Genomic DNA, 14864 nt, shown 5'->3' with positions numbered 1-14864 from the left:
TCATCAATGCAAAAGCTGTCTATTGGATCCGAAAACACAAACAAAGGATTAGTGGAGCTTGCAACGGTCATTTCAAAGGTGTTTGAAGGTGTGTGTTTGCAATTTGGACGAAAGCGTTGACATTGTACTTTGTACGAATTGTACAACCACGTTCTCCACTACTCTGTTTTGTGTCTGCACTTCAAGACAAGAAAACAGCTCCAGAATACGGTCTCGCCTGCATAGATGTTCCTTTGGATAAGGAATGGATTTCAAATTTGTTCTTCATAGGACAACAACCAAATCAGGCAAAAGATCATTGGTGAAAGATCAAGCTTCAACAACGACTCTTTGGTGTGCTGGCAATTTCACAACGTCTCTTTCACACCTCTATATAAAGGAGTGAAGACCTAGAGAATTGGTAATGCAAGAACGCTGAACGAAAGACTCACAAGATTTTCACAAGTACCAAACCTCTGCTGAAATTGTTCTGCATTCACTTAGAATTTCTGTGTCTCAAAGTCATATCTTAGAAATTCTTAAGTCCATTGAGTCTGTATCTGATTTGTATTGTGAGCACCTCTGATTGTATATCAAGTGTTCAACCTTAAACAATTTTCTGTGTAATTTTGTTTAGTTAGGAAGTCTCTTGCAGTTGTGCTTGAGCAGGAAGTCTCTTGATTGTGTTCTTGAGCAAAGGAAGTCTCTTGCTTGTGTGCTTGAGCATTGGAAGTCTCTTGCTTGTGTGCTTGAGCATTGGAAGTCTCTTGCTTGTGTGCTTGAGCATTTGTAATCAGATATTACTCATAGTGAAATCTCCTTGGAAGTGCAAGGGGGACTGGACTACTTCCGGATTGTGGAAGGAACCAGTATAATTGCTTTGTGTCGTTCTTCTTCTCTCTCTCTGTTTTATTCCGCTGCATTTAGATTCTGATCATCACTTCAGAAGCTGTCTCACTTAGCTTCTGATCAGTGTATTCAGTTATTTAGAGAAACGAAGAATTTTTCAAAACACAATTCAACCCCCCTTCTTGTGTTTTTCTCACCTTCAATTGGTATCTAGAGCCTTGGTCTGTTGTGTATCACTTAACCGTGCAACAGTCAAAGATCTGAGAAAAACATGACTACTCCTCCTCCTGATGGTGATACTAGCTATAAAAATGTCTCACATGATTATAGTGATAGTAAGAAAACCAGTGTTGGAAAAGTTCCAAAGTTCAATGGAGATGCTGAAGAGTTCTCCTGGTGGAAGACCAATTTTTACAGTTACATCATGAGCCTAGATGAAGAATTGTGGGATATTCTGGAAGACGGCGTTGGTGGTTTAGTCCTTGATGAAGAAGGAGCTGCTGTGGATAGAAAGAAACATACTCCAGAACTGAGGAAACTTTACAAGAAGCATCATATTATCAGAGGAGCTCTTGTCACTGCCATACCCAAAGCAGAATACATGAAGATGAGTGACAAATCCACTGCTAAAGCTATGTTTGCTTCTCTCTGTTCAAATTATGAAGGGAGCAAGAAGGTCAAAGAAGCAAAGGCTCTCCTGCTTGTACATCAGTATGAGTTATTCAAAATGAAGGATGATGAAACTATTGAGGAGATGTACTCAAGGTTTCAAACCTTAGTTTCTGGTCTACAGATTCTAGAGAAGAGCTATGTTGCTTCTGATCATGTAAGCAAGATACTCAGAAGCTTACCTGCCAGATGGAGACCAAAAGTGACTGCCATTGAGGAAGCTAAAGATTTAAACACTTTAAGTGTCGAAGATCTTGTTAGTTCTCTCAAAGTTCATGAGTTAAGTCTTAATGAACATGAGTCTACTAAGAAGAGTAAATCAATAGCTCTTCCATCCAAAGGCAAGTCATCAAAAGCTCTCAAAGTGGTTGAATCTGAAGAGGAAGAACAGTCAAGTTCAGACTCTGAACCAGATGCTGCTGAAATGGCCATGCTCTCAAACAGACTTCAATATCTGGCCAAGAAGAACAGAAAGTTTCTCTCCAGAAGGGGTAACTCCAGAAGCTCAAGGAAAGAAGATCAGAAGGGATGCTTCAACTGTAAGAAGCCAGGTCACTTCATTGCTGAATGCCCTGATCTTCAAAGAGAAAAGTCAAAGGACAAGTCAAAGAGGTCTACCTTCAAACCAAGCAAACTCAAGAAGCAGATTAAGCAGAGTTTAATGGCAACCTGGGATGATTTGGGTAGTGAATCTGGATCTGATAAAGAGGAAGCTGATGAAGATGCAAAGGTAGCTGTTGGGTTGGTAGCAACAGCAACTTCAGAAGCTGGATCAGATTCAGACTCAGAAGATGAAAATGAGGTATATTCCAAAATTCCCAGAGATGAACTTGTTGAGTCACTTAAAGAACTTCTTACACATTTTGAAGTAAGAACCAATGAGTTGAAGGATTTAAAAGAAAAATATGCTGATTTGGTACAACAGCAAAAATCAACTCTATTGGATCTGAAAGCTTCTGAACAGGGACTTAGGGGCTTTGACTTCATGTGTAAAACATATGAAGACCAGCTCAGGTTCTTATGTCAGAAGCTACAAGAAAAGTGTAATGAAAAACCTTTAAGTAATCATGAAATTGCTCTTGAAGACTTCATTATATCTGGCATTGACAGAAGCAGAGTGGCTTCTATGATTTATAGCATTTACAAGAACAATGGCAGAGGAATTGGCTTTCCAGAAGTGAAACTGGAGAAAACCAATCTAAAGTCTTGTTGTGAATGCATCAAGGAAGGTCTGAAAACATTCTTTGTACCAGAAGGGGCTGAGTTGGAAACTGTTGTTCAATCAGAACCTGAAGCTTCTAGTTCTAAGGCTAAGATTACTTCAAAGCCAAAGAACTCTAAGTCAAAGGCTATGATCAAATCTGATTCCAAAACTTCAAAGGTTAGGATCCTGAAAAGATCAGAACCTATTCCTCAGAGTCTGGTGAAACCAAAATCTGGGGTTCTGAAGTCTAAGTTTCAGAAGAAGACAGTTACTGCTTCTGAAGTACCAAAACCTAAGGTGATGGCTAATCAGAAGCAACCCAACTCACAGCACAAGGTACAAGAAGTGAAGAGTAAAGCCTTAAGTACTAACCTTCCAGGACCCATAGAACAATGGGTACCTAAATCTAAAAATGTCAATAATGCAGGTATGTCTAAGAGCAGTGCCAAAGCAAAGATCATGGTACCTAGACAGCGGTTGCTCAAGACACATGACAGGAGACAAGTCCATGTTCCTCAGCCTAACAATGAAAGAGGGAGGAAATGTGAAATTTGGAGGCAACCAGTCAGGCAGGATCATAGGTACAGGAACTATTGGTAATTCCTCTACCTCAATTAATAATGTATGGTTGGTAGATGGTCTTGAACATAACCTTTTGAGCATAAGTCAATTTTGTGATAATGGTTATGATGTGCTTTTTGAAAAACCCAACTGTACAGTAATCAACAAGAAAGACAAATCCATTGTGTTCAAGGGAAAGAGAGTTGACAATGTCTATAAAATCAATTTTTCTGAACTGGCTGATCAGAAGGTGATCTGCCTACTATCAGTGAATGATAAGAAATGGATGTGGCACAGAAGGTTGGGACATGCTAACTGGAGGTTAATCTCTAAGCTTAGTAAGTTACAACTTGTGAAAGGGCTACCAGACATTGACTATCATTCAGATGCACTTTGTGGTGCATGTCAGAGAGGGAAAATTGTGAAATCATCTTTTAAAACCAAAGACATTGTCTCAACCTCAAGACCTTTAGAATTACTCCATATTGATTTATTTGGACCAGTGAGTACTGCATCCTTATATGGAAGTAGATATGGATTAGTCATTGTTGATGATTACAGCAGATGGACTTGGGTGAAATTCATAAAGAGTAAAGATGTTGCGTGTGATGTATTCAGTAGCTTCTGCACTCAAATTCAATCTGAAAAAGAATCAAAAATTTTGAAAGTCAGAAGTGATCATGGTGGAGAATTTGAAAATGAGCCATTTGAAGCTTTTTGTGAAAAACATGGAATTTTCCATGAATTCTCTTCTCCTAGAACACCACAACAAAATGGAGTTGTAGAGAGAAAGAATAGAACTTTACAAGAAATGGCCAGAACCATGATTCATGAAAACAATTTACCAAAACATTTTTGGGCAGAAGCAGTGAATACAGCATGCTATGTTCAAAACAGGATCTATATTAGACCTATTTTGGAGAAAACAGCATATGAACTCTTTAAAGGAAGAAAACCCAGTATCTCTTACTTTCATCAATTTGGGTGTACTTGTTACATTCTGAACAACAAGCTCTACCTAAAGAAATTTGATGCCAAGGCCCAAAGAGGAATCTTTTTAGGTTACTCTGAAAGGTCAAAGGCATACAGAGTGTATAATTCAGAAACACTCTGTGTTGAAGAATCTATGCACGTTAAATTTGATGACAAGGAGCTTGAAGATAAAACTTCAAAGCAGGGTGAAAGTTTTGCAGAGATACAGGTTCCTGAAGCTACTCCAGAACCTGATCAGATAGCTGAGTCTGAAGATAGTCCAGAAGCTGAACCCACATCAGAAGCGCAAGATGAAACTGCTTCTGATGAAGCACAAGATGGCTCACATCAAGAAGATCCTCCCAGAAACACATTCAAACACAAGTCTTCACATCCTGAGGAGCTAATCATTGGAAACAAAGATAGTCCAAGAAGAACAAGATCACATTTCAGACAAGAAGAGTCAATGATTGGACTAATCTCAATGATTGAACCTACAACAGTTGATGAAGCACTTTCAGATGATGGATGGATCCTAGCTATGCAAGAAGAGTTGAATCAATTTCAAAGAAATGATGTGTGGGATCTGGTACCCAAACCTCAGCACAAGAACATTATTGGAACAAAATGGGTATTCAGAAACAAGCTGAATGAGCAAGGTGAAGTAACAAGAAACAAAGCCAGACTTGTTGCACAAGGGTATAGTCAACAAGAAGGCATTGATTACACTGAAACGTTTGCTCCAGTTGCAAGATTGGAAGCAATCAGGTTACTTCTTTCCTATGCAGTTAATCATGGCATAATATTATATCAGATGGATGTCAAGAGTGCATTTCTCAATGGTGTTATAGAAGAAGAAGTGTATGTTAAGCAACCTCCTGGATTTGAGGATATTAAATATCCTGACCATGTTTTTAAACTGAAGAAATCACTATATGGCTTGAAACAAGCTCCCAGAGCTTGGTATGATAGACTAAGTAATTTCTTAATCAAAAATGATTTTAAGAGAGGACAGGTTGACACTACACTCTTCAGAAGGACCCTTGGGAAAGATATTCTTGTTGTGCAAATATATGTTGATGATATAATATTTGGTTCTACTAATGCATCTCTTTGCAAGGAATTTTCTGAGTTAATGCAGGATGAATTTGAAATGAGCATGATGGGAGAGCTGAAGTTCTTCCTTGGCATTCAAATCAATCAATGCAAAGATGGAGTCTATGTTCATCAATCAAAGTACACAAAGGAGCTTCTGAAGAAGTTCAAACTTGAAGATTGTAAAGTGATGAACACTCCAATGCATCCTACGTGCAACCTGAGCAAAGAAGATGAAGGAGCTAAAGTAGATCAGAAGCTGTATAGAGGTATGATTGGTTCTTTGTTATACCTCACTGCATCTAGGCCAGATATTTTATTCAGTGTATGCTTGTGTGCAAGATTCCAATCAGATCCTAGAGAATCTCATATGACTGCTGTCAAGAGAATCTTCAGGTATTTGAAGGGAACAACTAATCTTGGACTCCTTTATAGGAAATCCTTAGATTATAAGCTAATTGGATTCTGTGATGCTGATTATGCTGGTGATAGGATTGAAAGAAAATCAACCAGTGGCAATTGTCAATTTCTGGGTGATAATCTTATATCCTGGGCTAGCAAAAGACAAACAACTATTGCTATGTCTACAGCAGAAGCAGAATACATTTCAGCTGCAAGTTGTTGTACACAACTACTTTGGATGAAACATCAGTTGGAAGATTATCAGATAACTGCTAACAGTATTCCCATTTATTGTGATAATACTGCTGCTATTTGTTTGTCTAAAAATCCAATTTTGCATTCAAGAGCTAAGCACATTGAAATCAAACACCACTTTATCAGAGATTATGTTCAAAAAGGAATTTTAGATATACAATTCATTGATACTGAAAATCAATGGGCTGATATATTTACTAAGCCTTTAACTGTTGAAAGATTTGATTTTATAAAGAAAAATTTGAACATGCACTTCGTGTCTGATTAAATGTTTGCTTGCTCCTGAATAGGATTTTAGGTTCTGAAGTTAGTTCAGAAGCGGTAGTCCATCAGAAGCTCTTTATTGAGGTTCTGAGGAAAACTCGCTTCTGATGATGACATCAGCATCTGAAGTCCAGAAGCTGGATTTGTTGCTTCTGAATAGTTGAATTAGTGGAAACGTTGGGAGTTACTTGTTAAAGTAACTTCTGGCCCACTAACTTGGTAGTTACTCTGTGAACTTCTTACGTGGCCTGTATGTGTTGGTGTATAACTAAAAGGGCAATGATGATTTAAAAGCTTTGAAAGTACTTTTCACGCGCCCCCAATTTTGTCATTAATGTTATGTTTGTTTGTCTCTTTTGAATTGCAATCGTTTTACTTTTAACACTTTGTCAATTCACACACTACTCACTCACAACAAACACATTTGCTCTCAAACCGTTTGCGAAGTAAGCGCATTCTCTCAACCTAAGAACCCTAAAAATCTTCATCTTCTTCAAATCTTCGTCAATCATCAAATGGCATCATCAAGCTCGCAACGAAAAGATTCAGTATCTACTTCAAGAATGGTCCCTGAATATGACTACAGAGGAAGAAGCATGAAATTGGAAGAATGGGATTTGCAAGTTCAGATAGAGAATCCAGTGGACTTTGATTCTCTGAATTTTCATAGGTGTTCTATCAGAAGCTACTATGAAGAGCAAGGACTCATGGATTATTTCAGAATGTTGAATGGACCAACATATGAAGCTCTGGTTAGACACTTCTGGGTAAGAGCAAAATTTTACAACAAAGCGGCATCCTTATCTGAGGAAAGTCAAATGGTGCTAATGTATCCTGAATTAGAAGGGAAAACAAGAGAAGAAATGGGTCTTGCGCCATTTGTTGAAGATGAAATCAGATCCAGCATCTGTGGTATTCCAATAAGAATTGCACAATGGCACATAGAGTATGTTCTCAAGGCTGCAGCCTCTGGATACTACTCTGGAATTGATCTTTCAGATGCTGCTGAAAAACGCATTTGGAAAAAGCAAGCCAACTTGGTGATTTACAATTCTGAGAAGGAGAAGAAATATGCTGAATTGAGCATGGAAACCAAGATGCTTCTGAAGATTCAGAATGAGACCCTGTTTCCAAGTGGTGACTGTGTGAAACCAAATCTAGCTCAGAAGGTCCTTCTCCAGCACTTCATCAAGAAGGAAAAGGTGAATGTGCCCAAATACGTGTTCAAGTACTTGGTAGAGTGTTTGAAGCAGAGTCAGCTACTGGATAAACCCTGGGTTCCTTATGGAAGACTCCTCTCAGAGATATTCTATCAAGGAGGTATCTTGAACAGTCTCAGTCAATCTCAAGGCTTCACAGATCAGCTACTTGACACAAAAACTGGAAAATTCATTAATGCTCAGACTCTATTGAATATGAAGCTAATCAGTGAAGTCACCAAACTTCAAACTGATTTAAGTGAATCACTTGTTATGTCTGATCTTATGAAGGACTTTCCACCCATCTGCAAGAAGGATCCCATTGAAGTGCAATTGTACTATATCAAGGAACATTTTGAGGCAACCAATGAGAGAATCAGATTGGAAGATATTCCAGAGGAAATGTATGGTGGTGCTCTGCCACGAGCCAGAGGCAGAAAGTCAAAAAGGAAGATGACTGCAGAGCAATATCTAGAGGTTGAACAAACTACTAAAAAGGCAAAAGTTGCTGCTGACAAGCTCAAAATTGGTAGTTCATCAGTACCTTCTATTGAAGAAGCCATTGAAGACATGGACTCCAGGATGATCATGGGTGTTGACATTCCTCTTGATCAACCTGCTATACCAAAGAGGAAGAGAAAGCCAGCCTTGAGGAGAACCAAGGATTTTCCTCATATCACCTTAAGAGCTCAAGCTGCTTCTGATTTGAAGTTAAAAGAGTTACAAGAGAAGAAAGCAGCCGCTGAAAAAGTTCTGGAAATTGCTGCTGAGCTACGAGAGTCTGTAGTTTCAGAAGCCAAGCAACTGTTGCAGGTGTCCAGTGAATCTGCTAAAGAGGATTCTGATCCTGAACCAGAAAAGGTAATTAATATATCTTCAGATTCCGCATCCGCATCATTATCAGATTCTGATGATTCTGATGATGATGTACCCTTAGCTCAACTTTTTCAAAAACCAGTAAAAAGCCAATCAACATCAACCAAAACCAACGATAAGCCCTCTTCGTCAACTTCTTATGAACCAGTTGGCCACATAGTTAATGAGAAGTTAGCTGAACTGGCTGTGCAGAGAGAAAGAGTCATTGATTCTATCTTTCGCCTTAACCCTCAACCCCTTTGCATTCAACCTCTCAACATGATTCCTCCTGAAAATGTTGAGTCCACCTCAGAAAAAGCCTCTGAAGCAACTCCAGAAGCAGCTGCTTCTGAAAACGTTGTTTCAGAAAACCCCCATCAACAAACACCTGAACCACAAAAACCCACAACACCCCCACAATCACCAACAGCCATCATTGACCCCCAACTCAACACTCAAACATCAACTTCACCACAACAACCACCATCTGAAACTGAATTTCAACCTTTACCTGAACACTCTCCTGAACCAACTCCCATGGATGTTGACATCTCTCTAGTCAATGTTCAAGCCTCAACCTCCACCACACACATTGATTCTGACCAGCCCTCATCTTCTAACACACAAACACACCTTACCATTCCAGTTCCTAACCCTATTCAAGACTTAGAAATCAGTGATTCTGATCTTGAAATCCTTGAACATCCACCCACAAACATCCTGGAATCTGGATATATCAATTCTGAGCTTCTGACAATCCTTAGTCAATTGCTTAATCTTGTGGATCAACGAAGGACAATTGATCTCACAAGTGCATATGAAGACTCCTGGGCATCACTTCAGAACCGGGCAACTGAGCTAATTGAAAGCTTAAGGGCTAAGTGCATCAGAAGCAAGGAAGCTTCTGTCAGGAAGTTAATGGAGCATCTGAATCAGAGTCTCAGAGTAAGAAGTTCTACACTGCTCCTGGCAAACCAGCCTTTCTTCTTAGAAACGGATTACTTGACCAGAGAAGCAAGGTTGTGTAAGCTTCTGAAGAAACAGATGGCACAGCAGCAGCAAGAAGCTAAGGAAAGGGAACAGGCTCTTCTCCAGAGGCAACAACAGCTTGAAGAACTGTTGCAGAAGAAGATTGAAGAAATGGAGGAGATGAAGAAACAACATCAAACCAACACTTAGTTGCACACCCTTGTGTTTTTCTTTTTGTTTGTTGTTTGTTTTGAATTCCTAGTCCCTGCTTCTGAAACCATTCTGTTTTAATTCACTTTGCTTCTGAATGCTTACTGATTCTGACTGCTTAGCTGCTTCTGACAATTGAATATACATGATTTTTTGCTCTGATTTATTTAGTTCATTGCTTAGTATACTCTCTCACGTTTGAGTTTTTTCTCATATCTTTTTGTCTTTTGTGCTTAGATTTATTTTAATTTTTTTTGATAATGACAAAAGGGGGAGTATATGTGACAAGTATTTAAAGGCTCTGAGCCCCATTAATGGCATTTGAAATTTTTGAAAAACTTCTATCTTTTTACCTTATTGGTATAAGCTATGAATGAACGAAGGAGTATCAAAATTCAAGTAAAGTTAATTGAACCATTCTTCTTATCTATAAGTAAATTCTTTCAATGATTCAATTTTGCTTTTAAGCTCTGATAATAATTATTGCGCAAAATGAATTTAATTAACCTGGATAGAACTTAGGGGGAGCTTACAAACCTCACCTTAAAGACTATCAGACTCAGGGGGAGTTTGAGCTTACAAACCTCAGATTCTGAGCTTACAAACCTCAGAACCCCAAAGTCAACTTGTTAATTAGATTAACAACAATTGATCAATTTTAAATACTGTTGTTTGTCATCATCAAAAAGGGGGAGATTGTTGGAACAAAATGTGTTTAACAATAAACCTTAAAGAGTTTTGATGATAACAAGGTATTAAAAATTGTAAATTGGATTAGCTAATATTTGTTCAAGTGTACAGGACCATAATTATAAAGTTACATCATCATTGGTTCTGAATGAGCAAATAAAGAGCTATGGAAACAACAAAAATTTGAAGCTTGGACGCTCCTGAAGGCAACTTGCTCCTGAAGAAAAAGCGCTCCTGAAGTCAAGCTGCTCCTGAAGAAATAGCGCTCCTGAAGAATAGTGCTCCTGAAGACAAGAGGTCCAGAAGTCACATCATCAGAAGCTGCATCATCAGAAGCTGCAGAAGTCATCTCATCAGAAGCTGCATCATCAGAAGCTGCCTCATCAGAAGCCATTTCACCAGAAGCTGAATATCAACTGGATTTGCAAAGAATCAAGAATTGAAGAATCATCAATGCAAAAGCTGTCTATTGGATCCGAAAACACAAACAAAGGATTAGTGGAGCTTGCAACGGTCATTTCAAAGGTGTTTGAAGGTGTGTGTTTGCAATTTGGACGAAAGCGTTGACATTGTACTTTGTACGAATTGTACAACCACGTTCTCCACTACTCTGTTTTGTGTCTGCACTTCAAGACAAGAAAACAGCTCCAGAATACGGTCTCGCCTGCATAGATGTTCCTTTGGATAAGGAATGGATTTCAAATTTGTTCTTCATAGGACAACAACCAAATCAGGCAAAAGATCATTGGTGAAAGATCAAGCTTCAACAACGACTCTTTGGTGTGCTGGCAATTTCACAACGTCTCTTTCACACCTCTATATAAAGGAGTGAAGACCTAGAGAATTGGTAATGCAAGAACGCTGAACGAAAGACTCACAAGATTTTCACAAGTACCAAACCTCTGCTGAAATTGTTCTGCATTCACTTAGAATTTCTGTGTCTCAAAGTCATATCTTAGAAATTCTTAAGTCCATTGAGTCTGTATCTGATTTGTATTGTGAGCACCTCTGATTGTATATCAAGTGTTCAACCTTAAACAATTTTCTGTGTAATTTTGTTTAGTTAGGAAGTCTCTTGCAGTTGTGCTTGAGCAGGAAGTCTCTTGATTGTGTTCTTGAGCAAAGGAAGTCTCTTGCTTGTGTGCTTGAGCATTGGAAGTCTCTTGCTTGTGTGCTTGAGCATTGGAAGTCTCTTGCTTGTGTGCTTGAGCATTTGTAATCAGATATTACTCATAGTGAAATCTCCTTGGAAGTGCAAGGGGGACTGGACTACTTCCGGATTGTGGAAGGAACCAGTATAATTGCTTTGTGTCGTTCTTCTTCTCTCTCTCTGTTTTATTCCGCTGCATTTAGATTCTGATCATCACTTCAGAAGCTGTCTCACTTAGCTTCTGATCAGTGTATTCAGTTATTTAGAGAAACGAAGAATTTTTCAAAACACAATTCAACCCCCCTTCTTGTGTTTTTCTCACCTTCACATTAACATTAGGAATGATGCAGAAGACTAAAACAGATTCATGCTCATTAATCATTAAAAAGAATGATGAACTACAACTTACACACCCCTATCTCATTCTTGATTTGTAACAAACATACTGATGCATAAGTCTTAAAAAATAATTCTACTTAATATAAAACCAAACAGATTAAAAAAAAGGGATAAGATAAAAATAATTAAACAAAATCATAAACAATGAGCTTATTTACAACTGAAGTACAAATCTGAGCTTATTGAAACGATTTTCTTAACAACGAATTTTATTATAGTGGAAAACCCTGCACGAGAAGTATAGATCTGCCTGAACAAAAAAAAATACAAAGCAAAAAGGCATCGTACAAAGATGGATAATCCAAACTCAAAATGGCCCGACAAAGAAAAAAAAAAGGTCCACTAAATTAAACCTAGCAGCCAATATAAAGGCAGGACAACAAATCACATAGCAGACCCAAAAAAAAACATAACAGCAGACTAAATCCAACCCACTACAGCCACAAAAACACCCCCAAAATTCAAGCATAACGACAACCTATACTTCCAAAAAACCAACACCTACATTAAAACGCAGAACAACTGCAACTTGCCAATAAACATAAGATGACGCAAAAGGTACATCCGCCGAAGGAAACAAAAACCTTACTGCATAAAACAATTTGGGACCAAGTTCTTATGTAGTCTAACAATTATACAAAGAAAGAATGAATAAAAAAGTCTAACAACTATACAAAGAAAGAATGAATAAAAAAGGAGAGTCAATGACTTCAGAACCAAAGTCCTATTTCTAAAAAAAGATAAAAAGAATATTTAAAGGTATAAAAATGAGGGTTATTTTATATTTCGGTTGTTGTAAAAAGACTCAAATTGAAAGGGATTGGATCATGACATTATATTCTTATACAACCATAGCAAAAACAAGATTGCAGTAAAGGTTGGAAATGATATCATATTTCTATTAAAATAATGAATGTTTCAGCTTCAAACATTAAAAAAATAAAAATAAAATAAAGATAGTATAATATGCATTTCATATATTTTTTCTCCCCTCTATCCACAATATTCATTTGACCTTTTTCCCATCTTATACTTGAAAGGTCGAATTGGTCAAAAGGAATGTTCAAATTGGCATGGATTGGACAAGTTTTTCCATCTTGGACACTTCAAATTGAAGAAATAAAAATCACGATGGGAAGATCATGGATTGACAAAAAGTAGCTTACTATAAAGTATCACAAAATGTTTGATACATGGATTAGATTCCTAATCTTCCCCCCATTGGATTAACCATTATATAGTGTGGCAACTAACCATAACACAATGTGGCTTCAAGGTATAAATTCAACACCACAAACTAGTATAATGATCATTATTTATTTTCTTGTTTTCAATATCTACTTTTTTTTTAACAACAAATTTATTTATCGACAACCATACAAGACGTGACGGAAGCGAAAGCGAGCAATACACAGATAAAGGGTGTTGTTGTACACAATAAAACTAAAGCAGCCCCAGAAGAACAAACAACCACAAAGAATCATCTAACAGATGAAACTAAAAGCACCTAATTGGCACCCAAAATCAGCCCCAAAGAAAAGGAACACAGCCACACCTACATAAGTAGACATGCCACCAATAAGCCAGCCTGCACTGTCACCACATCAGCTGCACTTACAGACTAAAAACAGGCCACTAATAAACCACTTAGGTGTGATACTATATTGATCATAATCCATAATAAATAGTATTGTTGAAAGTTTGCAACCAATCTAATTTTATGCTCCTTTCTGAAACTACTAGTGAGAAAGTAGATCCACTATTGATAGTGTTGACATTTAATTTTTAAAAAATATTTATTTTGATACATGATAAAATAATTTACACCATCAAACAATTGTATATATACATGACTTTTATGATGGTTGTAATTAAATTCAAATTTTCATAATTGATTGACAATGTAAATAATTTAAACACACAATTGAGTGTAAATTGGAGATCAGATCAAAGGATTGAAACTAGAGTATGTATGCCATAAGAAGTAATTCAATGCAAAAAGTAAAAGCAGATAGAGCTCATGTTGTATATGGTTATAATTATATCATGATATATGTTCCAAAAAGGTCTAAACAGAAAAAAAAAAAAATCAAAGGCATAGTAGACATTGAAAATAAAATCATTTACTGAGGAAATCTCCCAAGCTGAATTGTTTCTCGGCAACCCACTTCTGATAATTAACAGTTGGTCTTTCAAGATTGCCAAACCAGCCTAAAGAATCTCCCACTGTGTAATTTTTGTAAGCTCTAACAGAACCTAAGAAACATGAGAGAAAAAGACAAGAAATAGTTGAAAATAGAAGAAACGTACCAGCAGCCCCAAAAACCCAGAAACACTTATATTAATTAATTAAAAATAAAGGAACCCATCAACTAAACACTAACCAAAGCTTAATATTTTATATAAAAAAGAGGATTGAATTAACAATGAAGTACCTAATACTAAAGTATCAGGAAAAATCAAAATTCTACAAAATCAAAATTGGTAAAATTGATGATCAAATACATAATCCTAATAGCTTAGCACTAACAAAATTGAAATTTAAGCAATAAAAATACCACAAAAACAAACCAAATTGAATTGAGAGATTGGGAAGAAGAATTACGGTGTTGAGATTGGGAAGAAAACGTAAGCACGAGATTTTCAAATGGGTTCAGAGTGGTTGAAGCTTTTGAGATTTTCGAATGGCATCTGAGGTTCGAATGGGTTGAGGGTTTGAGAATGTTGAGGTTTGAATGGGTTCTGAAGTTAGCTTCTGAGGTTCGATCAGCTTGTGCGTTTCTGCTTTGGATATTGGTTTTTTAATTTTTCTTTTTATTCTTGTTATTAGTTTTTATTAAATAATGGAGTTTTTTTTTTTGACAAGAGTTTTATTTAAAGAGCAAATTGTTTGTTTTTTTTTCTTTCCAAAGGGTTGTTGGGTATTTTTTTTTTTAGAACGGAATTTTTTGTTATATTAAGATTTTTTTGTTTCAATTTTTAAGAACGGTATTTAACAAAGTTGTTACTCGTACTTTTATTAAAGATAATTAAAAATTATACCAAAACAGTTAATACATGTTGACAAAAATAACAAATAAAAATCCATTCTCGTTTCTTATACCACAACGCTTTTGCGTTGTTACAAATAAATTAAAAAAAT

At 36.9% G+C, this 14864-nt stretch overlaps 1 protein-coding gene across 1 annotated transcript in view; it reads right to left on the bottom strand.

Moving 5' to 3' along the window:
- Positions 1–14616, bottom strand: part of LOC146923821 (uncharacterized) — a 17894-nt gene extending 3278 nt beyond the window's left edge. The window contains exons 1-2 of the mRNA XM_085711784.1: positions 14328–14616; positions 13850–13978 (exon numbers count right to left, since the gene is read on the bottom strand). The gene's annotated coding sequence lies outside the window, so the exon portion shown is untranslated. The remainder of the gene's footprint in view (positions 1–13849; positions 13979–14327) is intronic.
- Between the last annotated feature and the right edge of the window lie 248 nt (positions 14617–14864).

Source organism: Medicago sativa, chromosome 5, assembly GCF_051527215.1.
Source record: "Medicago sativa cultivar Bolivia chromosome 5, Bolivia_mono, whole genome shotgun sequence".
Classification (NCBI taxonomy): Eukaryota; Viridiplantae; Streptophyta; class Magnoliopsida; order Fabales; family Fabaceae; genus Medicago; species Medicago sativa.
The sequence above is the reverse complement of the archived record's forward strand: the minus strand, read 5'-3'. Positions and strand labels throughout refer to the sequence as shown.